Source organism: Saimiri boliviensis, chromosome 16, assembly GCF_048565385.1.
Source record: "Saimiri boliviensis isolate mSaiBol1 chromosome 16, mSaiBol1.pri, whole genome shotgun sequence".
NCBI lineage: Eukaryota > Metazoa > Chordata > Mammalia > Primates > Cebidae > Saimiri > Saimiri boliviensis.
The window spans coordinates 1,909,975-1,935,939 of record NC_133464.1 but is presented as its reverse complement, the minus strand read 5'-3'; positions in this window follow the sequence as shown (position 1 = coordinate 1,935,939).

Here is a 25,965-nt window from a genome sequence, read left to right as displayed (position 1 = left end):
CTCACCATCACGGCACAAGAGCAACTTGCTTTTTGAAAGGAGGCCTCAATCTTGTCGCTTAACCCCAAAAACATTCATTATTTTCAGCCAAAGGATAACAAGAGTTATTTCAGAAATTTTTTTCAGCCTCGTCTCTGGAGCACACTTCACCTCCAGACTTCCATTGACTTTGTCTGCCGAGGACCTTGCCCAGCGGCTGCAGCCTCACAGAAGACAGGCAGGCTGTGTGCCGGGCTCTGAGAAGAAAAACATCTTACAACGCTTTGGGTGTCCAGTCGGTGGTCAGTGGGATTAAGAATGAGGGGGACAGGAAAGAACACGAGGCAGCCAGGAAGCAACGCCTTCGGGGACACACGGAGGGGACAGTGAGCTTAGAAAACATCAGAAGCTGCTGGAAACCCCCCTGGAGGCGACGGCTGCCAGGCCCACTGGACGGCAGCACAAGGGTGCATTGTGAGCTGAGAGCAACCGAGGATCCGGGACCTGGGACCTCCCTGGATGTGCACCCAGGAGCTGGGCTACTGTGAGAACACCCGGCCCGGACACCCAGGGAAGGCCTGACTCAGCAAAGGAAACCCTCAGCCCCATCCACGGGGGGTCCTGGAAAATGGGCCCCAGGGCCTGGAGGTCAGGAAACTTCGTGGGGGTAGATGGTGGAGAATGAAGCCTGGGCCCCAGAACCCCATAGAGACTGTGCCAGGCCCACAGCCTCCGAGGGGCCTGGAGGAAGCAGCTCTCACTCACTGAGCTGCCAAAATGGCATCGGGTGATGTGACTGTCACCTCTGAGCCCCTGACCCACCACTGAACCTCTGTGGCCACCCCAGGCCCCACCTGCCAACAGGGCTCCCAGCCATGGCTACCCAGGGACGACACTCTTCCATCCCCTTTAGAGACTCTTCAAGCTCAACTGTCTTCTACCCAGCCTCCCTCCCTTGGGCCAGCCCCGCAGAATTGTGGAGGGGAGGGGGCGCTGAGTTCCCTCACCCCTGTCTCACCCTGTCTCCCCGAGGGGGTTTTGAGCTTCCCGTTAGCTGGGAGGGTTCAGACTCATTGAACGGGCCTGGCATGGGGAGAAGCTGTGACCGCGGAAGCCAGAGTCCAGGGCTGCAGAGTGACCCCCCACCCAGCACTAGATGCCGCGGGGCCCACTTGCCTGATCCTCCCCATTCTGGGGGACCCCACTTTACAGATGAGGAAACGGAAGCACCGGAGCTTAGGTGGCCTCTGAGGGCACAGAGACGCCGGGGACCCCACCCCTACCCCAAGGCAGGGCGCTGTCCTGCCTCGCGCGGGCGGGCCGATGCCATGCCTGCGATTGCCCCAGGGCTGCCAGGCAGGAGCAACAGCCCCAGAGGGCTGTAGAGGAGGAAAGGGAGACTGAAGCGGGAGAGCCACCCAGCCAGCCATGGGGGTCGCGTGCGGTGGTGCCCTCAGAAGCCGCAGATGTCTTTACTCAAGTTAAATCAATATTATATTTAAGTTAACTTTGCTCTAATCAGTTGTATTATTCAAGGCTAAGCCAGCAGAAAGGTCCAGGTGGAAGTGAGAAAGGCAGGCAGGCACCAGGCCCGTGGCCCCAGTCAGGACGCCAGCTGTGAGCGCAGCCCCCCGGGGGCTCTGCCGGCTGGAGACAGCCGCTCTCTCCTTTGGCCTCGGTCTCAGTCTGTTTAGGCTGCAGTGACAAGATCATATGAACTGAGTGCCTCGTCACAAAAATGTATTTCTCCCAGGTTCGGAGCTGGAAGTCCAACAGAAAGGCACCGGCAGATTTGGTGTCTGGAGAGGGCGTCCTGTTTTGCGGACGGGGCCTTTTCACTGCTTCCTCACACGGGGGAAGGGGTGAGGCAGCTCTCCAGGACCTCCTTCCTAAGGGCGCAAATCTCATTCATGGGGGCCCCACCTTCATGACTTCATCTGGACTGATTGCCTCCCAAAGCCCCACCTCCGAACACCATCACCTTGAGCTGAGCATCTCAGTACATGAGTTTTGTGGGGGACATGAACTAAGAGCGTGGCAGCCCCCACCAGCCTGCGGCAGCCCCCTGGGGTCTCCTCCTCCTGTCCTCAGCTTGCTCTGTGCCCCTTGCTCTCCTGGAACCCCTTCTGCCTGTTCTCCCTGTCTCTGCTCCACACACACACCCAGACAGAAGAGCTGGCAGTGTTGAGGTGAGGCAGGCACCCACGCAGGGGCACAAAACCCACCCCAAGCTAGGAACAGCGATGCCATGGTCCTGCAGGGCAGGCAGCCCTGGGAGGGCCCATGAGGGCCTGGCACACAGGGCCCCTTAGCGCTTTCCCTAATGTGACGTCCTCCCTGATGCTCACAGAGCAGGGAGATACATCTGAAAACAAAACCAAACTTCCATGAGACACCACCTCCAAAGTGAGACAAAATTGGAAACCTTTCCAATGGAAGTACCTTTAGGAGGCTTTGGGTGTGTATTAATTTAGATATTGCCCGTTATGCTAGTGCCCCCGCTGCACAGTGGGCCCTCCTGCTCCAGCAATGGCCTTTCTTCACCTGCACCAGGTGATGATGACCAGGGCAGAACCTCCGTACTGTGGGGGCCAGATCGGGGTTCACCTCCACTCCACGGCTTTTTTTAAGGCCAAAATTAATTTGTAAATTTCATCAAATTATCTCAAATAAAAACGTGTAGGGACGTGCACGTGGCCCCTCAGCCTGTTTCTCAGTGCATCTTAGAGAAGGAGGGTGTTTTCAGCCCAGCCTCTGGGACACCTGTTTCCCGTGGTCTTCAGAACGTGGTGCTTCCGTGTGCTGCGTGGACAGAGACCCAGAGTGTGTTACCTGCTCACACCCCGAAAGCCAGGCTCGTTATGCTGAAATGATGGCTCTGGCCTGTGGCCTGTTAAGCACTTGGCACAAATTTGATCCCAGAATAAAATTAGTCCTTGATTCCTCATCCCAGTGGAAATCGCATGGCTCTGGCCTCTCCACTTTCTTAATGGTTTCTTCACTACAAAGGCTCAATTGAATGACCCTGCCCGCCATCTCCAAGGTTTGAAATTAAATATACCTAAGTGTAAATCAATAGAAAGGGAATCAAAACTGAAAGGCTGGATTGTTTTTGCAGATCTCTTTGTGAAAAACAGGTTTGCATTGAACCCGGGACCACCTGCGACCCCAGAGCAGCTCCGCCTTCCAGCTTCAGGTACACGAATGTAATGGAGGAGCTTTGATGAGCAAAGATGAATCACAAGATCCATTAAAATGGAATTATGATTTTGACCCATTCACCTCCAAGAGCTGCTGGATAGCAAAATTAGAAAATTTGGAATTACAAGTGTTCCATTTTTAGACTGCGAGATATGCTGTCCTGGCAGGCCTCTGCTCCCTGCAGACTCAGACAACCCCAGGCCTTCACGCCGACGTGGATTTCACATGCATTGCATTCTCAAACAGTGGCATATGCAAGAAGACCCACAGGCACATTTGGAACCCAGTAGAAGCCAGCTCTCCGGGCCACCAGCACTTCTTCCCTCCAAGTACAATGGCTCCGAAAACTCTGGAGGTTCCTCTGGCCTGGCACCTCTGGGAGGGACCAACCAGCCACCTTTGCCAGCCTGTACTGGCGCTAAGCCTCGGACCTGCTAACCCACTACCTCATCTGCAAAACCAGTCTTTCATTTCCTCTTAGGCACCAATGCCTGGTAAATTATTAGCACATCATTTTTTCCAAGAGTGTTTCATGTTTCAACGGTAGCCACCATAACACAACATGTTAAGCAAAGGAAGACTTTCTGAAGGTAAAAATGCAGCCACCTGAGCCCATCAGAAGGCTTCCTTGTGCCTCAGGCTGTAAGGAGCTGCAACTGGATGGACATCTCTGGCTGGGTCTATGGACCGCTGCCAAATTTCCAGCGGTCAGCTGGAGCCCACATGAGATGGCAGAACCGGCGTTCTGTTCCAGACACTCACAGATCAAAGCGCCAGAGCCGTCGGCTTTTATTTATCCTGCATGGTAGGAAATCCGAGTTTTGCCTACAGCAAAGCTTAAGCCTGGGTGAGTGGGCGCTGGATGCTTAACTTCAGGGTTGAAGAAAACAGTAGCTCAGAAATTGTTTCAAGGCGAAGGTGGACTGTTCAGAAAGACGGCCAAGTGAGAAAAAGGTTTTCACTCATTCATCACAAAATTCAACACTAGTCAGAGTGAACCTTTTTAGCTAAGTCGACCTTATGTGTGAAACATGAATAATAGAAAGAGATCTTTGAACATTAAAAAAAACAAACAAACAAAACTGATACATTTCTACCTCTTATCCGGAACCTCGGAGCTCTTGAACGCCCCTGTCTAAATGAAGAGTGGAAACGAGCTTGGGAGACGTGGGGGAGTCAAAGTAAATGGAGAATTTGGGGTCAAAATGAAAAAAGTGTGTGTGAGTGTGTGTGTGTGAGTGTGGGTGGGTGTTGTGGGTGTACGTGTGTGTGTGTGTATGTGGTGTGTGGTTTATATGTATGTGGGATGTGTATGCATGTTGTATGTGTGTGGTGAGTGTATGCATGTGTATGTGTATGTGTGATGTGTGTATAGGATGTGCACTGTGTGTTGTGTGTAGTGAGTATACAAGAATGTGTATGTGTATGTGATGTATATGTGTGTATGTGTGTAGAATGTGCATGTGTTGTGTGTCGTGAGTGTACATTCATGTGTGTGATGTATGTGTGTATATGTGTGTAGACTGTGCGTGTGTGTTGTGTGTGGTGAATGTACGTGTTGTGTGTCTGGGTAGATGTGTGTATGTGTATAGGATGTGCATGTGTGTTATGTGGGGGGAGTGTGATATGTGTGTGTGTATAGTATCTATGTAGGGGAGGATGTTTGTGTGTTGTGTGTGGTATTTATATGCATGTGTGTGTGTGTAATGTGTGTGGGTGTATATTTGTGTATGTGTGTAGGATGTGCATGTGTGTTGGGGGTGTATATGCATGTGTATGTGTGATGTATGTGTATTGTGTCTATGTAGGGGAGGATGTTCATGTGTTTTGTGTGGTATTTATATGCATGTGTGTGTGTGTGATGTGTGTGTGGGTGTATATGTGTATATGTGTGGAGAATGCGCGTGTGTGTTGTGGGGAGTGTCTATGCATGTGTGTGTGTGTGTATAGTGTCTATGTAGAGGAGGATGTTTATGTGTTCTGTGTGGTATGTATATGCATGTGTATGTGTGATGTGTATATGTGATGTGTGTATGTGTGTAGGATGTGTGTGTTGTGGGGCAGTTTCTATGCATCTGTATGTGTGATGTGTGATGTGTGTGTGTATAGAGTTTATGTAGGAGAGGATGTTTATGTGTTGTGTGTGGCATATATGTGCATGCGTATGTGTGATGTGAATACGTGAGGTGTGTATGTGTGTAGGATGTGTATGTGTGTTGTGGGGGAGTTTCTATGCATGTGTATGTGTGATGTGTGATGTGTGTGTGTATAGCGTCTGTGTAGGGGAGGATGTTTATGTGTTGTGTGTGTGGTGTGTATATGCATGTGTATGTGTACGAGTGATGTGTATATGCATGTGTCTTGTGGTGTGTATGTGTGTGTGTTCTGTGTATGTTTATAACAAATAACCAAATGACTGGATCTCTATGTTTTGAAACAGGATTCCTTGATTCTGTTTGGAAAACGATGTTCTTCCTGGGGACATCAGGATTTCTGTGCCCCAGGAACAGTGATGGGTCTGTCACAACCTGATATTTCTCCAAGAATAATTTCAGGTTAAAAAACACAACCATAGTAAGGTGAAGGTCTCAGCAAATGTGAAATAACATCTCACTGCCAGTTCCCATGTTCCAGGCAAAAATTCCTTTAAGTTAATTATATATTATCCGAAGCAGTGTGTACATGTTCAGTCTCTTCCTATCTGTACACATCTTCTAGCACTTTTGTTCTGATTTCTAAAGAACCTTGACTCATTCACTTTAGCAAGAAGCTAATCCCGCACTGTAGGGCTAAGTATAAAACAAGTGACATTCTCAAATTGCTGACAGAAACGTGCAGGCGAGGGATCATTAAGGGCTCATTAGCCGCGTGTCGTCACGTTAACCACGGGGTGCGTACCAATTTTCTCTTCCTTGTCATGAGCCAGCACTGTCTCCTTTCAGGGAGCAAACCGCCAGGGTGAGTGGTGCCCACACCTGCCTGCCTTCCACTCTGCTTGTCACACAGCGGTCCCTGAGCTCCATTTCCACGGCCACGGTCTTAGAAGTTCACGCAGAGGACGCTCTTACCTGGGTCTGTTGGTAACAGTAGGGAGTAATTGAAATGGTCAAGTACCAGAAAAAAATGTATTTTTTCAGACTATTCAATGTATACAACTGTTTGACCCATGTGTGAATATCGTCATTTTATTTCAACTCATGATTTTAGAATCTTAAAGATGGTCATGTGACCCAGACATTTAGGATTCCCAGGTTTGTTTTTATTTTCATTTTGTTAATGATTTCCATTTTTATTTTAGATTTGGGGGTACATGTGCGCGTTCGTCACATAGGTATATTGTGTGATGCTGAGGTTTGGGGTACAAACGATCCCCCCACCCAGGGACTGAGGAGAGGACCCAACAGTTACTTTCTCATCCCTTGCCCCGCTTTCTCCCTCCCACCTCTAGTCTTCCCCAGGGTCTATTGTTGCCATCTTCATGTCTATGAGTACCAAAGTTTAGCCCCCACTCATAAGTGAGAACGTACAGTATTTGGTTTTCTGTTCCTGCATTAACTTGCTTAGTGTGATGACTTTTAGCTACATCCATGTCACTGCACAGAACGTGACTTTTTCTTTTTTATGGCTGCATAGTATTCCATTATGTATGTGGATTCCATTCTTTATCCAATCCACCATTGATGGGCACCTAGGTTGATTCCATGTCTTTGCTATGGTGAATAATGCTGCGATGTACACACATATATGTGTCTCTTTGATAGAATGATTTGTTTTCCTTTGGATATATAACCAGTAATGGGATTGCTGCGTCAAATGATAGTTCTATTCTAAGTTAAGAAATCTCCAAACTACCTTCCACAGTGGCTGAGCAATTCACACTTCCACCAACAGTGTATGAGCATTCCCTTTTCTCTGCAGCCTCACCAACATGTGTTGTTTTTTACTTTAATAATGGCCACTCTCAGATCCACCTACACTAAAAATGGCCCCTAAAGTGAATCGGTTGAAGAAATTAGATCCCAAAGATTCTTGATTTTTTCCTAGGTGAATTTGGAAGTCTTCATCAGTATATTCGTATTAAAAGGAGACGGCAGAAGCCAAAATGAAAGAATTATGGGCTAACAGGACAACTGGATTAAAATAAGCCTCAGTTTCATTAAAAAGGGCTAACTTGAAGATAAATCTTCTGAAGATAAATTTTGACTCCAGCTCTCTAAATAAGGTGACCTTGATGAACAGTGAAATAAATCACACTGGAATTCCTTGAATAACAATTTATTGATTTTAAAAACAATGATAATAATAAGAATGGCCATTCTGAGTGGTGTGCAATGGCATCTCACTGTGGTTTTGATTTGCATTTCTCTGATGATCAGTGACATTGAGGATGTTTTCACATGACATGTTTGTGGGCCACTTGCATGTCTTCTTTTGAGAAATGTCTATTCATGTCTTTTGCCCACTTTTTTAATAGAGTTATTTGGGTTTTGCTTGTTTAATTATTTATGTTTCTTATAGATTCTGGATATTAGATCTCTGTTGGATGCATAGTTTGTGAATATTTTCTCCCATTCTGTAGGCTGTCTGTTTACTCTGTTGATAATTTCTTTTGCTGTGAAGAAGTCCTGCAGTTTAATTAGGTCTCACTCCTCAATTTTTGTTTTTGTTGCAATTTCTTTTAAGAACTTAGTCATAAATTCTTCCCCAAGGCCAATGTCCAGAATGGTATTTCATAGGTTTTCTTCTAGGATTCTTATGGTTTGTGGTCTTACATTTAAGTCTTTAATCTATCTTGTGTTGATTTTTGTATATAGTGAAATGTAGGGGTCCAGTTGTACTCTTCTGCATATAGCTCGCCAGCTATCCCAGAATCATTTATTGAATGGGGTGTCCTTTCCCTGTTGCTTATTTTTTCAACTTTGTTGAAGATCAGATGGCTGTAGGTGTGCAGATTTATTTCTGGGTTATCTGTTAGTTCTTTTGGTCCGTATGTATATTTTTGTACCAGTACCATGCTGTTTTGGTTACTGTAGTTTTATAGCATAGTTTGAAGTCAGGTAATGTGATGTTTCCAGATTTGTTCTTTTTCCTTAGGATTTCTTTGGGTGTTTGGGCTCTTTTTTTTGGTTCCATGTGAATTCTGGAATAGTTTTTTTCTAATTCTGTGAAAAATGACATTGCTAGTTTAATAGGAATAGCATTGAATCTGCATATTGCTTGGGCATCATGGCCATTTTAACCATATTGATTCTTCCAAGCCATGAGCATATTTTTCCATTTGTTTGTGTCATCTACGATCTCCTTCAGCAGCGTTTTGTAGTTATCTTTGTAGAGATCCTTCACCTCCTTGGTCAGATGTATTCCTCGTTTTTGTTTTTTTGTTTGTTTGTTTTTTGTGGGTTTTTGTGGGGGCGCTATTGTGAATGGGGTTATGTTCTTGATTTGGCTCTCAGTTCAAATGTTATTGGAAATGCTACTGAATTTTGTACATTGATTTTGTATCCTGAAACTTTTTACTGAGGTCATATAGGCTTTCTGAGCCGTTTGATAGGGTCCTTGGGGTTTTCTAGGTATTGAACTGCACTAATGAGGAGAGAGAATCTGACTTCCTCTTTCCCTGTTTGGATGCCCTTTATTTCTTTCTCTCACCTGATTGCTTTGGTCAGGACTTCTGGGATTCCCAGTTTTAATTCTTAGTCACTCTTAGTTCCAACAGTTGTAGGACTGACAACTGTGAATTTATGGCTGTACTCCACAAAGAAGGTCTAGACATTTCACAATGCTGTCTGCATTCAGTAGCTAGCAGGAGTAACAGCTGTTAGACCTGAGCAAATGTCTTGGTGGAAATGTGGCTGGGAAACATCTTTAAAGTTTCTTTAACTCTGCTTCCCTGTTTATCCTGCCAGCTAATGATATTATTTGAAAGCAAAACTGAATTTAAACTCTGCTAACAGAGCCTGTGTGTGTTATAAATAGTAGGTCTTGATAAACATTTCTAGCACAGTTTTACGTCTAACTGATGTAAAAAGCATGATCAATACTTTTCTCCTAGTTTTCCAATTAATAATTCTATGTAAGCAAATATTTTCTCTTTCAGTGCAATGTGACTCCACCCTCATACATCTTTTGTATATTATTATATTTGATTTTGCCAAAATTATTTCTTAAAGCAACATTGAATTCCTTATTTGAATTCAAGAATCTAATACAAAATGGAGCCAGAATATATGGAATTGGTCTCAGTGAACACAGCTGCCCAGATTTTCCAGGCCAGTCTTGGCTATGGCAGGACGCTCTGCCATTTTGTGCTACTGGTTTGACAGCCAATGGTGGCCAATACGCTGGATTTTATCACAGATGGAAATCTACAATTAATCTGATTCCCTGTAATCTGATCCTGTCAGCAAGCATACTTCATAAGAAGACAAGGAAAATGAAGCAAAGAAGGAAGGAAGGGAAGATGGATGAATGGATGAATGGATGGATGGATGGCATAGAAAGCTTTTTAAGAGATTCTCTTAATCAAGCAAATCTTTTGCCTTCCCCAAAGAGACAGCATTGCGCCTTGGCATTTCAGTTTTGTCACCAACACTTAGAATCTCTAGTAGACGGATCTCTGTAACGCAGAGCTCATACGGACCATTGGGGTCAAGGTTGAGGCATCCAAGAAGGTACCCTGCATTTTCTTGCTGGTCTTCACAGACTTTTGTGGACCCTCCCTGGGCAGGAAGTGCCACTGGCCACAATCCTGCCATGACCCTCCATGCAGCATCCAGGTTCTTTCTGCCTTTTAAGGCATTGGCGTAATGTCGCCACAATTAATCTGTAAAGCAGCAGACTTGGTGATTCTGACACAGTTAATCGTTCCCAGTATCTCTATTTAAAGCTTTCTAAAGACAAAAGTAAAGAAGACAATTATACAGATTGCAGAGACCAGAGTAAGAGGAGCTTGGAGAGAACGAGAAATTCAGAGAGCCAACAACAATATAACATAAACAGCTCAGCAAATAATAGTGCAATTTCCAGCTAATAGAATGGTTTAACACCTGAATACATTCACACGCCTGATTAGGCACTAACAACACGCAGGCATAAAGGAAGATTATAAGTTGTGATATGCCTTTGCAAGAAGCAGCCCTGTAACCACTACTGTATACTTCTCCAATTACACTCCTTTAATGCTTTCATTTAGAAAACAGTTTACATTATAATAGCCCACATCACTTCTGTTTTTAAAACAATTGGTTGTATGTATATTGCCAAATTATGGGTCTACGGGATACTTTCATAAGAGAAAACAATTGGCAGCAGGCTTGGGGAAGGATCTTTAACTGGGGAGTCTGGGGACACAGGGACGCACGCCGTCCCTTCGCACTGTGCCGATGCATTTTTCCCTCTCTAGTTTTCTGTGAGTAGAGATTTGTCTCGCAGACGTGAAAGCCCGAGAGCGTGGCCCGTCCAGCTTCCTCCCTGCTCCCCGTGTGCTCCGCCCAGCAGCGCAGTCCTCCCAGGCCACCGCACCCACGGGGGGGCTGCGTGCTGCTTTGTCGCCAGCATCTGTGGCAAAGGCCTCCCATGCACCCTCCCTCCCCAAATCCCAGCACGCTGCCGGTCCCACCCAGCTCAGCATCTGGCCTGCGCGGGGTCTCCCCTGGGACCCAAACATGTCAGACACCAAGGTGCAGTCAGCGACAGCAACAGAGCCTCGGAGACTAAAGCCAAACCAACACAAAGGTCACTCCAGGACCAGAGCAAGCCAGGCACTGACGCCCAGTAGGAGCAACAGGAAACTCCAGGTGGAGGCCTGAGGAGGCTGCGCGGAGCTGGGGCTCACAGAGCCACACCCCAACCTGGCTAGGACCTGCTGAGAGGCCCCTCTGGCCTGGTCTCTGCCCCTCCCAGGTGCTGGGAGGGCTGTCTCTGGAATTAGTCCTCTGCCTACCAAGGCAGCTTCAATGCAATGATCTCACATCTCCCTGCCTGGGCATCTCATCCATGGCCAGGACAGATCAACCCTCTGGGAAGGGAGGAGATGGGGGTCCCCACACCCGGACTTCTCATCTGTCCTTCCAAGGGCAACTTCAAGAGAGGTTTGGGGAGATCGATTTGCGTAGTGAGGTGACCTTTCTTCTGGTGCAGCTCCATCCCTCACCTTCCCGCCTCCACCTCCCGGGGCTATTCGCTTTTCCCTGATGATTTATTTTCCCTCAGAAGAACTGCCCACCCTCGCCAACCCCTCCTTCCACTGTGGAAAAGGGCCTATCAGCCTCTGCACTGTGTGACACATTGAGGAAATCACTGCAATTCCCCCCAGGCATTCATGAACTGCAGGGACCTAGTCTCTGATCAATCCGCCTCTTGTCAGTTGATTTTGGAGCAAACCTTCAGAGGGTGGGTAACGGGGAAGTGAGCCTGCAGAGAGGTGGGCATAGCTAGGGCACTGCCCCAGGCAGGTGCAGCCTGAGCTCTGGTCCTAGGTGGAGAAGCGGAGCTGAGGAAGTGAGGTCTGGTGGGGCGGGTGGAGTCGGCATGAACCCAGGGAGGGCCCAGCCCCACGGCCACACACAGCAGAGCTGCTACCAGGGAAGCCACAGAGGAGGGGCTGGGCACAGAGAGGGCTGAGGGGTTGTGCTTTGAAAGCCAGGTTCCAGGTCAGGGACAGTTGGCGCTGAGGGATACCAGGGCTTCACAGATCTGCTCAAAGAACACAGTTTCTCCCAATGTCCTAGGGAAGGATGGCGCTGAGGGAGAGGTTTCGTCCAGGTCTAACTGCTTAGAAAGGAAGCCGAGACCATAAACAAGCACGCCTCCCCCCCACGCATGACCTCACTGCTATCGACCGGGTTCTGTGCCGCAATTTCGCGCGCTGCCGCTCTAACCCCCGGTGAGATGGTATTTGGAGCTGGGACTTTAGGAGCGAATGAGGTTTAGATGAGGTCATGAAGGTGGGGTCCCCATAAGAAGAGGAACAGGTCAGGGTACTCCCTCTGCCACGTGAGGACACAGCGAGGGGACCGCTGTCTGTACATCAGGGAGAGAGCCCTTGTCAGGAACTGAATCTGCCAGCACCTTGATCTTGGACTTCCAGCCTCCAGAACTGTAAGAAATCAATGTCTATTGATGAAGACAGAGTCGGTGGCATTTCATCTCAGCCTGTGATGACTGAGACTGTCACCTAACACCCTAAAGGGGTGTGGTAAGAACACAGCCTGAAGGGCCCAGCTCCACCCTCCCTGCACCCACACCTGTGTCCTCCCGCTTGGGGCTAGGGCCCATCTCCACCCCTTAGCCCTGGCTGAGCTCCACACACCATGATTTGTGAGCAAACAGCACACCATCAGAAGCTGGGAAGCACTTACCCCCAGACCTGATGGCCCCTGCTCCTTTCCACCAGGGCCATGAGAATATGCCCGAACCATCCTGCAGGGAAAGGCCCAAGGTCTGCATCTCCACAACCCCAGCTGAGAGCCAACTACCGTAAGTGAATGAGAATAGCTGAGTGAGCCCAGACCTGACAAACTGCCCAGCTCAGCCTAGCCAACATTGCTGGCCTACAGACTCAGAGTTTGATAAACTCATGCTATGTTAAGCCGCTGAGTTCTGGCGTGGTTTGTCATGCAGCATTATAGTGAAAACAAATGGCTTAGACCGGTGGGAGCTATCAGCTCAGAGGCTCAGAGGGCTACGTGACTTGCCTGAGGGCATCAGCTGGTAAGCCGCTGACCAGGAATTAACTCGGGCTGCTGTGACCATGCTGAGCACCTAGCCTAGTGCATGCTGCCTCCCAGAGCCTAACCCACCGTGGACGCCTGTCCTGCAAACATGTGCCCTCAGAGATGCATGGATGGGACTAGAAAAACGGGAGCTGACTCTGCTGCCTCCCTGCTCTTCCCGCTGAGGACCACAGAAAGCCCCAGACACTGCCCGCAAGACAAATCGAAGAAGTCGTGGAGAGGTGGAAAAAAGAAGGCACACTCGCTGGGGACCTTGAATAAAGGAGAGTCCAGCAGGGAGTTCCCTGGGTTTCCTTTTTGCCTCATGTCTCCCAAGTGGGTGCTGGAGAAACTGGCAGCCCAGAAACGGCCACGGATTCAGACCAAAAACGGCTCTGGAAAAGCCTGCCCTCTGCAGCCACAAGACCCATGAAGCAGCAGCCCTGCAGGACACAGTAACGTCTCTCCTCCCAGCCAAACACCACTGAGCTGTGGCTCTGTCCCCACCATTGCAGCATAAGTCAAGTGGGGAGCGTGGACCTCTGTCCTCAGCACACTCTCATGAGATGCCCCAAACCCCTATTTGGGTGGCATGAAAACAGGCTGATGCGGCGGCTTGGACTTCCACCCCCACCTGATGGTAAGCCCCAGGATGGTGACAGGGGAGGCAGCAGAGAGTGGAAACTCTCATTGCCCCCCAGCAGTCATGACACCATCCCCACTGCAGTTTCACCTGCGGCCATGTGGGACCAGTCCCGAGGCACTCCTGCTCTCCCCCTGCCAGCAGTGAAGAGGAGCTCCATCGTGCCAGCATCAGTGAGGGCAGAGAGGGAAGCTGGACTTCCCCTCCCAGAATGCCAGTGACACGATGGCACCTGCCCTCACCAGGGTCAGAGAAACCTGCTAAATGGCAAGATGCAGGCAAGGTGCAGATTCTCACAACATGATGCACAAACTGAACAAGTTTCCATCAAAAATCACTTGTCAGATCAAGAACTAGGAAAATCTCAAATGGAACAAGAAAAGACAACATAGACCAACACAAAATAACACAGACATGAGAACTATCTGACAAGGGTCTTAAAGCAGTGATTATAAAAATGTTTCAACAAACATTCACAAACACTCTTGAAACAAAGAAATAGAAAGTCTCAACAAAGAAATAAAAGGTCTCAGCAAATAGTAGAAAATAAAAATAAAAACTAAATGGATGTTCTAAATCTAAAAATACAATATCCGAAATTCTGAAAATCACTGGATGGGATCAGTAGCAGCATAAAATGACAAAATAATCAGTGATGCAAAGATAAAACGATACACATTTCTCATGTAATCCACTATAGTAGCACGCTAAAGAAAAAGAATTACATGGTCATATAAATTTACGTAGAAAAAATGACAATTCTCCCCAAAATGATACATAGGTTTAACACAATTTTTATCAAATTCCAGCTTCTTTTTTGCAGATATGGACAAGATTATCCTAATATGTAGCATGGAAAGCAAAAGGAAAAGGCGTAGATAAAACAGTTTTGAAAACTAATACTAAAGTGGAAGCAATTGCGATTCCCATCTCCCAGACTTTCATGTCGCTTCAGCAGTCAGGACAATGCAGCACTGGAGAGGCATAAACACGCAGAGGAACCAAACAGCAGGGAGAGCCCAGAAATAGCCCCAGACACGCATGGCCAGCTGGTTTTTAACAAAAAGCCGAAAGCAAGTCAATGGAAGAAGAACAGAGCATCAATTTAATAAGTCTCATTATGGAAATATCCAGATTTTTTTTTTTTTTTTTTTGAGATGGAGTTTCGCTCTTGTCAGCCAGGCTGGAGTGCAATGGTGCATCTCAGCTCCCTGCAACCTCTGCTTCCCAGGTTCAAGCGATTCTTCTGCCTCAGCCTCCAGAGTAGCTGGGATTACAGGCACGTGTCACCATGCCCAGCAAATTTTTGTATTTTTAATAAAAGCAGGGTTTCACCATGTTGACCAGGCTGGTCTCCAACTCCTGACCTCAGGTGATCCACCCACCTCAGCCTCCCAAAGTGCTGAGATTATAGGACTGAGCCACTGCAACCAACCCAGAATAATACTGGACCAAATGTGTGGATACCATGGCCCAGCCAAGCTGACATAAATTTAATCATCACAGGGTCCAGTGGAATCACAAGGTCCTTATTAGTCAAGAAAAAGGCAGAGACAGAGTGGGAGATGGGGAGGCTTTGCCACTGGAGAAATGTGGGCAGCCTCTGGATGGTGGAAGAGATCAGGAGGCAGATTCCCCAGAGCCCCCAGAGTAAATACTGCCCCTTGGCACCCTGGCTTTAATCCTGAGACACGATTTGGACTTCTGGCCTTCAGAACTGATACGTTAATAAATCAGTGTTGTTTTAAGGCACTAAATTTGCAGTAATTTGTGGGAGAAGCAGTAGGAAAGTAGCTCAGGTGTGAACAGAGATGTTCCCCAGAGGGTCCACGGGTGGTAAGCATGCAGGAAGACATGAGCAAGTTAAGGTGACATTACACATAACTGCCACTGTACTCCTATCGAACAGCCAACGTGCAAGTACAGCCAAAGCAAATATGGACAGGGACAGTGAGAACCTGGATTTTGCATGTGTTGCTGGTGGCCATGTAAAATGAAACACAGACTCTGAAAATAGTTGGGCACTCTCCTGAAAAGCTGAACCTACATGTGCCACATGACCCAGCAATTCCGCTGCTGGGAATGAATGCCAGGGGAGTGAAAACTTAGGTCCACCCAAACCCATGCACAGTTGTCTATATTAGCTTTATTTGAAACAGCCTCAGATGAAAAAGGATCAAATGTTCCTCGATGTACAAACAGATAAGCAAAGTGTGGTGCAGCTATGCCACGGAATGCCTGCTGCTCAGCCACGAAAAGGAACTGTCGACACAGCCAGCAGCTTGGATCTACATCAAGGGCATTATGCATAATGAAAGCAATGCCCATCTTAGAGAAATTGCCCTTCTGTATGGTATTCCCACATGACAAAATCACATACAAGGAAAAGATGGGTGCTGTCTGGGGGAGGGCGGCAGAGCCGTGTGACAGAGATCTCGTGGATGTGGAACTGTCTCCATTGCAGCTGTGGTCACACAAATCTACACGTGATAAAAGACAGAATCACACACATGCATTTCACCAGCAGAGGCAGTCCTGATGCATAAAAGTTCAACTTACAACTGTTTGACTTTATGACAGAACAAAAGCCATATACATTCAGTAGAAACTGCACTGTGAGTCAGCCTTTCCTGGCACTCCAGCCTGGGTGACAGAGTGAGACTCTGTCTCAAAAAAAAAAAAAAAAGAACGTGAATAAAGTCACTCAAACCCTAAAAAACTGCAGCTTGGAACTTGGATCCTTTCTGAAAGAACAACAGTTTAAAAAACTGGACTTGGTAACATGAGCACTGGAATCCGGAACCACTTTGGGTCATAAAGGGCTGATTCTGGTGAAGTTTGGCTCCATCCAGGGTTACACAGATTGGGGTATCACCGCCCCCAACCACCACCAAACAAGGAAATGGAGTTGAGCCCTCGGTCCGTGGCATGGACCTTGGTTCACTACATTTAGCAAAATCCCAGTGGAGAGAAGACAGGCCCAGCCATTCCTGCGCGTTGTCCCTCTCCACACTCACACTCGTTCCTCCTTCCCCCCCAACTCATCCCAGCACCACCAAGCTCAGCCCTCAAACTCCTGCTTAGAGCAGGGTGTGTAGGAGAAGAAAGAGGAAAGAATCTGGGCCTAAAACAGCTGGAGGAGGGGCAAGGGGTTGCTCATCACTTTTCAGAGCAACTGGAACATTGGGAGAATTTTCCAAACACAAGTGAGATGAAAAGAAATACATGGCAATTCTGCGAACATCCTCAAACATATCTACGTAAAATAAAGGAATACCAAGCAAAAACACACCAAAATCACACACACATGCACACGCACACACACACACACACACACACACAAACAACTCTAAAGGCAGAAAGCTATGGAATAACCAGCAAGCTATAGAAAAGCTCAAAGATGAGATTTTACAAACACAAAATAGAATTGGGTGAAAATGAAGTTATTGAAGAACGTTCAGGACCTAAACTGTTATAAACAGCAATGATATGATAATAGAACAGCACGAAACAAAATAAATACTTCTATAAATTATTACCACAGATAAAAACACAGTGAATACAGATTTAAAAAAAAAAACACCCCGAGGGTTACAGCAAGTAAGGAAAGGCTAATGGCTATGGAAGACAGACAAAGAAGGTCCAGTGTAAGGAAACAGGTGCCCCAGGTAGAGAACTGGAGAGATGGATCTGATGACATATTCAAAAACACGAGATTAAAAAGTGCCTGAAGTGAATCAAGACTGGGACTGCAGATCAAAAGGATATGCCTTCTTCCCGGGAAGTTTAACAGAGAACAGAAACACCAAGGTAAATCCTAATTAAGCTGCTTAATTTCAAGGTAAAAAAAGAATACTTCACACAACCAAAGCAGATTGTCGGTAAGTGGGGGTCCCTCTCAGGCGACCCGCAGAGTGCTCCACACAGCACTCAGGATCTATAATGGGGAGACGGTAACAACTCTTAGGGAAAGAGGGCTGGCCTGGGAATATGGTTCCCCACCTAGCAATTGTTAGATTCTACAGCCAACACCCTAAGTACTCAGGTCTGAGGAAGTCCTGGGGTAGAACACCCCTGAGCTCTTAGAGGAAATAAAAAGTTCATGGCCAATTAACACTGAACCAAAACAAAGCAGGCACACAGTGGGGAGGAGGGAAGTGAGTGGAAGGGGAAAGTGAAGTCGTTCTCATCTTTCAGATCAGGAAGTTGGCTGTTCCTGTGTAAAAGTGACACTCGTAGACGTTTTAAAAATACATTGACTCCAAATGCCTCACTTTTTTCCAGTGTCCCCTCCTCTCCTTACACAGAGCTCCGAGCAACGCCTCACAGTGAGGATCTACTGGATGTTCTTCAATTCCCTCAGTTGTGCTTCAGGTTTTTTTCCCTCTATTAAATCTGAGCAAATTCGATGAATTATTTTTGTTGCAGAAGCGAGGTGCTGCGTTCCCACATTTATTGCCTTATATCCGTCCACTGCACAGGTGTCTGCACCCACAGGAGAGTTCCTCACACCATGTCTATCCATCCGTCCGCCCACCAGCCTGTGCACAGAAACATACACGAAGAGGTGTCTTTCTCGATGTTAACCTGATATTCACAGAGGTCGTGGCTGTGGGGGAACTGGGGCCATTTTAAATTTTCACTTCTTTATAGTTTCATTGCTTAAATTCTCTATAGTGAGTACATATTATTACACTATTTATAAAAACAACATGATTTTTCAATAATTAAAAACATCAAAGGCAAATATTCTAAGTTGCTAACAGTGTTAATTTTGGACAATGCAACTAGTATGTTTGCGTTTTCTTGTTTTGGTATTTTTTTCTGAGATGGGGTCTCACTCTGTTGCCCTGGCTGCAGTGCAGTGGTATAATCACGGCTCATTACAGCCTCTGCCTCCCCAAGGTCAAGTGATCCTCGTACCTCAGACTTCTGAGTAGCTGAGACTATAGGTGCAAACCACCATGCCAAGCTGGTTTTTGTATTTTTAGTAGAGACAGGGTTTCACCATATTGGTCAGGCTGGTCTAGAACTCCTGCCCTCAGGTGCTCCAACCACCTCAGCCTCCCAGAGAGCTGGGATTATAGGCATGAGCCACCATGCCTGGCTTTTTTTTTTTCCAAGATGGGGTCTCACTCTGTTGCCCTGGCTGCAGTGCAGTGGCACAGTCACAGCTCACTACAGCCTCTGCCTCCCCAAGGTCAGGTGATCTTCCTGCCTCAGCCTTCCAAGTAGCTGGGACTACAGACATTTGCCACCATACCTGGCTAATTTTTGTATTCTTTGTAGAGATGAGGTTTTGCTGTGTTGCCCAGTCTGGTCTCAAACTTCTAGACTCAAGCGATCTGCCTACCTTGGCCTCCCAAAGTGCTAGGATAACAGGTGTAAGCCACTGGAACTGGTCTTGCATTTTTCTTTTAATTTAAAAAATTTTTACATTTCCAAAAATTAAAATAATAATGAAGACCTGTTTATTTAAAAAGAGCCATAAAGAATTCCTTCCTCTTTCCCTTGGAAGATTCAGGGAACAAATCTCTGTTGGCACGTGACAGAGACAATCTCTCAACTGAAATGCAACCATGGAGAAAAGAACTTCCAGGAGTCATATGCCGCTGCTATGACAGTTATGCAAATGAATTAAAGTCCCCATTCAAAGAAACTGGTATAAATAGATTAATTTGTTAAATTCCCTTCTGGTTTTAATGTTGCATGCAAATACAAATGCAAAGGGAATTATGTGTAAAATTGTTGCTAAAAGAATAGGAAAAATAAATTTGCCATCAACCTCCCAAGGGTTGGTGAGAGATTCTTCAAACTAGAATCTCATAAAGCAACTGATTAAAAACATACCAGACACTCTGGCCTCTTCTTTCCAACTAGCTAAACAAATCTATGAAACAAGGGAGCAGAGCCCTGTGAACTAAGCGAGTCTGACTACCACATTTCCGTGCTCAAATCTGTTCCTCCCGTCCGCATCTGGGTTTAGTTTGACTTGTTTGCTGTAAGAAAAGGCTTGTTGCCTCGGGCTTACTCTCCTTTCTGCTGTGACCAAGCCCAGGCTGCCTGCTGGAGGCAGAGAGACCACATGGAGGGAGGCCTCAGCCATCCCAAGCCCCAACATCCAACTGAGGCCCCAGGCATGTCCATGGGCCACACTAGGCCAGCAGCCACCAGGGCCAACCAAAGAGGTTGTGAGCAACCACATGTGGGCTGATTTTTTTTTCTTTTTTTTTTTTTTTTTGTTAGATGGAGCTGGCTCTAGTTTCCCAGGCTGGAGTGCAGTGGCACCATCTCAGCTCGCTGCAATCTCTGACTCCCGGGCTCAAGCGATTCTCGTGACTTAGCCTCCCAAGTGGCTGGGATTACAGGCGTGCGCCACCACACCCAGCTAATTTTTGTATTTTTAGTAGAGACAGGGTTTCACCATGTTGGTCAGGCTGGTCTCAAACTGCTGAGTTCATGATCCGCCCGCCTCGGCCTCCCAAAGCACTGGGATTACAGGCGTGAGCAGCACGCCCTGCCACATGTGGGCTGTTTTAAGTCACCGAACTTCAGGCAGCCTTGACAATGACTCCTTCCTCAACCAAACCATCCAGGCTCCTTTGACCCCTCTTCTCAAGGAGGCATCATCCCCAGCCCCTGACCAAATTCCTTGTCCTTCACCCTGAGGTCAAAGTCCCTGGCCTGCCGTAACCAGATGTCCTCCCTTGGTGCAGTGGGTATCGTTTGACAGGCAGTGGTACAGAGTTCTGCTGTCATGGGAGCTCTGGCTTGGGCTTGGGATGGCTGAGGCCTCCCTCCATGTGGTCTCTCTGCCTCTAGCAGGCAGCCTAGGCTTGGTCACAGCAGAAGGGAGAGCAAGCCCAAGGCAACAAACCTTTTCTTGCACCAAACAAGTCAGCCTCTTAGGCCCAAATGGCCCCAGGATGACACTTTGAATAGCAAGAGTCTGGGTTATATAGGCGAGCATCGCATTTGGACCATTCAGTAACTCAGAGTGGGACTTGGAACCCACAGGGTTTCTGCGAATGTCAGCCATGTTTGTGCCTTTAAGGACACGCTGAAAATCTGAAATATCCTCCCCATGCCTCAAGGTAGAATGGCTCCCACTGGAGCCGTCAAGAGGTGAACCTGAACGAAAGTGTGCTGGGGGTCCCCAGACCAGCAATAAAAAGATTAAAGAGCCAGAGATCCCGGTGGGCCAGCCAAACGGGGTCTGACAAGGCCTCAGGGCCCTTGTTAGTCTGTGCATCCAGGACCAACTGATACAGCTTGGCTCTGTGTCTTCACCCAAATGTCATCTTGAACCATAACCCTCATAATCCCATGTGCTGAGGGAGGGACTCGGTGGGAGGTGATCGGATCATGGGTGTGGATTCCCACGTGCTGTTCTCATGATGAGCTCTCACGAAAGCTGATGGCTTTATAAGTGTTTGAGAGTTCCTCCTTCATGTACTCTCTCTCTCTCCTGCCATCTTGTGAAGAAAGTGCCTGCGTCCCCTTCCATCATGATTGTAAGATGTCTGAGGCCTCCCCAGCCAGGCGAGACTGTGAGTCAATTAAACCTCTTTTCTTTATAAATTACCTAGTCCTGGGGGAGTTCTTTATAGCAGTGTGAGAATAGAGAAATACACAAGCCCTCTCTGCCACAGAGCTGGGATCTGAGCGGTATCTACCTGGGACCCCACCCATGGCCCAGTCTAGACCAGCTGCCCCACTCTAAGCTCCAGATGTAGGCATCGGTCCAGGGGTGAGATGGGATCCAGGGGAGCCAGTCAATATGACTCCTTTGAGGTTGTGTCACTGCACTGATGGAGAAAGCTCTAGAAACTCTAGGAGACTGAGTTGGGAGAATGGTAACATGGGAATGCAGCCATGTTCTCCTCTTGTGATGAAAGTCTCACTGCCAGGGAGAGATTGGGGCTGATGCTGAGAAAGAAGGCGTGGGGGAAGGGAGGCTGAAACCTGGAGTCAACTGTCCCTTGTTCTTCATGACCCCAGAACTTTGAGGGTAGGGGAGAGCAGGTGGGACATGGGGCCATTGGCCTCTGTTCTTCAGGGGTCCTTTAAGAGGTGATTAGACCCTCCGGATATGCTGGTTCTGGCGCTTGCTCTGTAATTCAACGACCTCTCCAATCCTTCAAATACACCTCTTTCCATGGAAGCAGATTTTGTTGACTTTTGGCCACTGGCCCATTAAGTCCTGATTAGTATCTACCCCTTCAGTCCTCAGGGTGCCTGGGACAGAGGAAGTCACCAGAACAGGCAAGCAGAGAGAGTGGAGAGGATCGCTGTTACATTTAGACCCCCACCAGTCTCCTCCCTCCTTCCCAATTACAGACTCTGGACAGAAACTCTGCCCACCCCAAGGGAGATGCCAGTTCCCTTCCTGGTCCCTGGACATGACCTCCCCAACAGGAGGACCCAGCTCTCTTCCTGGTTGTGATGTCACAGGTCCTGACATTCTATAGTGTCCTGGAGACCAAAGGTGGGACACTGCAGACCTTCCGAACGTCCTTCTCCTTCAGCTGGAGGGAGCATGGCAGTGAGCCAAGGAGCTGGGACCCTCTGCTTTGTCCTCCTGCTGTGCTGCTGGCAAGAAACTGAGCTCCGGCCAAGAACTATGACTCCAGGTAGGGCCCCATGGGGACGGCTCAGCAGAAAGAGAACTGACTCAGGTGGACGGTGGCCTCTTCGCCCATGGGTTCCTCTTATTCCCTACCTATGCAAATTTACCATTTATTCCTTGGGGAATGAATGTAGCTGAAAAGTCTTTCTATCTTTGAAGGCCTTTTAAAATCTAGATGTCCGTGGGAGAGTTGAATATGTTACTTATTTTAACTTTTTATTATGGAAAATGTCTAGCTTGGAAGAATATCATGAATCTCTACGTATTCACCCTCAGTTTCAATTATCGTGCATATTTTAGTTTTTTCTACATGCACACACCACACATACCCCCACACACACACACTTTTCTTGTTTGGGGAGGGTCTTAGCACTGTCCCCAATGTCTTACCACTTCATGTAAAACATTTTCTTGCTAAGAGGTAAAAGCATTATCCACCGCGTCATAATCACACTAACACAATTACCAAAAGCCTCTATAGCAACTCATACCAGTTAAAAAGTATTTGTGACATTTGTTAAAGATGGGCAGGTGGACTTGACTCGAAGCGGGCTGCTCCATGGTGTCTCACAGTGGCAGTGAGTGGGCTCCACTCCAAATACAGGGAGAGTGGAGATTTGCAGCTAAGAATCAGGGTGGGTCCATGGACGAACATTGCTAAGAGGTAGGAGAATTCTCTGCTGAATTGACCTGCAGGAGCCCAGGCCTGAAAAATGGACGGGGAGGAATTTGATCAGATATCAAGGGTGAACAGGCCAAGATGGGATTTCCACCAAAAGGCTTCACAGGATTCCTACTAAAAATGGAAAAAAAGCAGACAAAGACAGAAGCTAGCGTCAAAGAGAAGACTCGGAGGGGCCTGGCATGAGGCAAGTCAAGGAACGAGGATTTCTTGGTCTCTGCTCTTGTTCAAGAAAGAAGAGACATTCTTTTTCCCTTCAAACAAGATGAGTTCATTCTTCATCTGGTGGAGGACATTTGCCGAATGGTTCAAGTAGTCAGGAATTTAATGAGGGGAATGTCTATGAAAAAGAGAAGAAAAAGATGTGTAGCTGGAAACCCAGGTCCCGAATGCAGAGGGCAGTCTGTGGAGAAGATTTCAGGATTTTGGGCTGGAGGCATCTTCAGATGACAGGGCAAGGATGGATTTTCTGGTTTGCAGGGGGTGTGTCCTTGGTGGCATCATGACCATCAGAGCCATAGTCATGGTTATGCTCGGGGCAGAGTGTGGACATGTCCACCTTCAGCCCACCGGGCCTTTTCAGATGGTCCCACGGAAGGCCTGAGTTGTCAGACTTCAGTTCTCAGTAACACTCAGTCAGGAGGAGAGAAGGAAGACTGGAAATGTCACCCTGGGAAGTTATAGCCAGACATCGAAGGATCCCAGAAGACTTCAGGATCCAGTCCCTTTTACGGGTAGATAACAAAGTAGAAAGCAAGGTGGCGTTTACCAAAAGGCTTAAAAAGTACAATCGCAAGGGTGTGCTATCACTTTTCATTTAAACATAAAATCTGGCTCTATAGTCATCCCCCTCTTTTGATCAAGATAATCAAAGTAATGTTATTCTTGTCTCAAAACTACATCATGTCTTACAAGATTTGGTCTGATTATTTGCATAGGTGCAGCCAGAATGGTATGGACCACATACATTGAGTTTTCTCTGCTGGAGCTTTTTATAAGGAATCAGATTAGATTCTTAAAAGCTTTTTGAGACTAGAAAGTGCAAGGCCGGGTGCGGTGGCTCAGCCTGTAATCCCAGCACTTTGGGAGGCCAAGGCGGGTGGATCACGAGGTCAAGAGATCGAGACCATCCCAGTCAACACAGTGAAACCCCGTCTCTACTAAAAATACAAAAAAATTAGCTGGGCATGGTGGCGTGTGCCTATAATCCCAGCTACTCAGGAGGCTGAGGCAGGAGAATTGCCTGAACCCAGGAGGCGGAGGTTGCGGTGAGCCGAGATCACGCCATTGCACTCCAGCCTGGGTAACAAGAGCAAAATTCCGTCTCAAAAAAAAAAAAAAAAGAAAGAAAGTGCGACCAAAAACTCACCATCAGACTTCACTTGCGGTACCTAAAGACTTGGGTGAATTTCTCTCTCTGAAGGTCTCAAGCTGTCCCAGAGTTCCTGGATCTGCCAGGAACTGACCTTCTTCACTCACATGTGGGATGTGGGACCCTGTGAGCCAGGTACCAGGTCAGTTTCTCCAACTCCATCAAATCAACCTCAGTTTTTAAAAACTGTCTGGTAACATCTGACTCTATGTATCAATCTCAAATATTACATTCCAGGCAAAGCCTTGGTAATATAACCAATGTTTCCAACTGTGTCCTGTTGCAAGGAGAATCAATTTTTTTAAACTAATGCAAACAATTATATGGTCATGAAAATTATAATATCCAAATTCTAGAGTGGTCAGGTGGGACAAAAAATATAAATGCTTCATTTTTGTTTATGAACGTGTAATTACCAAATTATTGTAAGTTATACATAGCCTAAGAAAACAGAAGCAGAGAGTTCTTCAAATCTAAAAACCAAGACATTAAAGAACCAAAAATATTTCAAAGAAAATTCTGAAAAATTTTAATTGTCCCCACATCGAGTCCCACATAATTAATTCTTATTCTACTTGATCCTGGGTTAGCAGGTTTATAAATCCATCAGTTTCTCCTCAGTTCTGGAAATGTTTACTCCGTCCAGTCTAATGGTGCAATCAGAGGCATCATGGTACTTGGCAGAGTTTTATAGAAAAATCTCCTTGAAGACAAAGAATTTTAGGACTGTAGCTGATTGCAAAAGCTTTCAAAAAAGCATCAGAGTAAAACAATAACTGTCTGGAATGACGAAAGACACAAAATGACGACATTCAAGACCTGATGAGAGTTCATTATGCCACAGTTGACAAGGAAAGTCGATTGTTTCTGTGACATACAACATTGCACGACAGTAATGGAAACTGTGACTCATAACTTTATACCAGGACATATCAAGGATAGTGAAAACTTCTAGGAATTTTATACGATTTCTGAAACACTTACATACACATACAAATATAACATAAAGAAGGTTAAACATCCCTTCTTATTTGGCAATGCTTTATGTAATTTAACATCAAATAAAGCTAATTCCTTTAACATCTTTCTTTTCACCAAGTGAGAGAATAAATCCTTTGAGATTTTCTAGAGGCCCTCTGGGAAATCTCAAAATTAGTTTGAGGTCAAAATTCTTCATTTAGAATTTGACTTGGATGAAGTTGTCAAAAATTACAAAAGGTTTAAATACTTGGTTAAATAGGATCACAATTTACTATGAAGTGGTAGTTATCCATTTAAGTTAAATGAAAATAAAGAATCTTTAAAGAAAATATAGAAAGTAGTATTTTTTAATAGCTCTTTCAATATTGAGAAGATTCAGTTTTCTTAAGTAATCAAAAACATGATAAAGAAAACATGAAACACAAGAAATATTTGATTAGACACAGAATCTTTGTTTCCTGGTAAGACTACTCAACAGGTAAGAGAAAATAACCTCTTAAAATCTCTTAAGAACAGACCAGGCTGGGCATGGTGGCTCAATCCTAGCACTTTGGGAGGCCAAGGTAGGGAGGATAACCAGAGGTCAGTATTTCGAGACCAGTCAGACCAACACGGTGAAACCCGGTCTCTATAAAGTCAGCCAGCATGATGGCGCATGCCTGTAATCCCAGCTACTTGGGAGGCTGAGGCATGAGAATCACTTGAACCCAGGAAGTGGAGGTTGCAGTGAGCCAAGATCGCACCACTGCACTCCAGCCTGGGCCA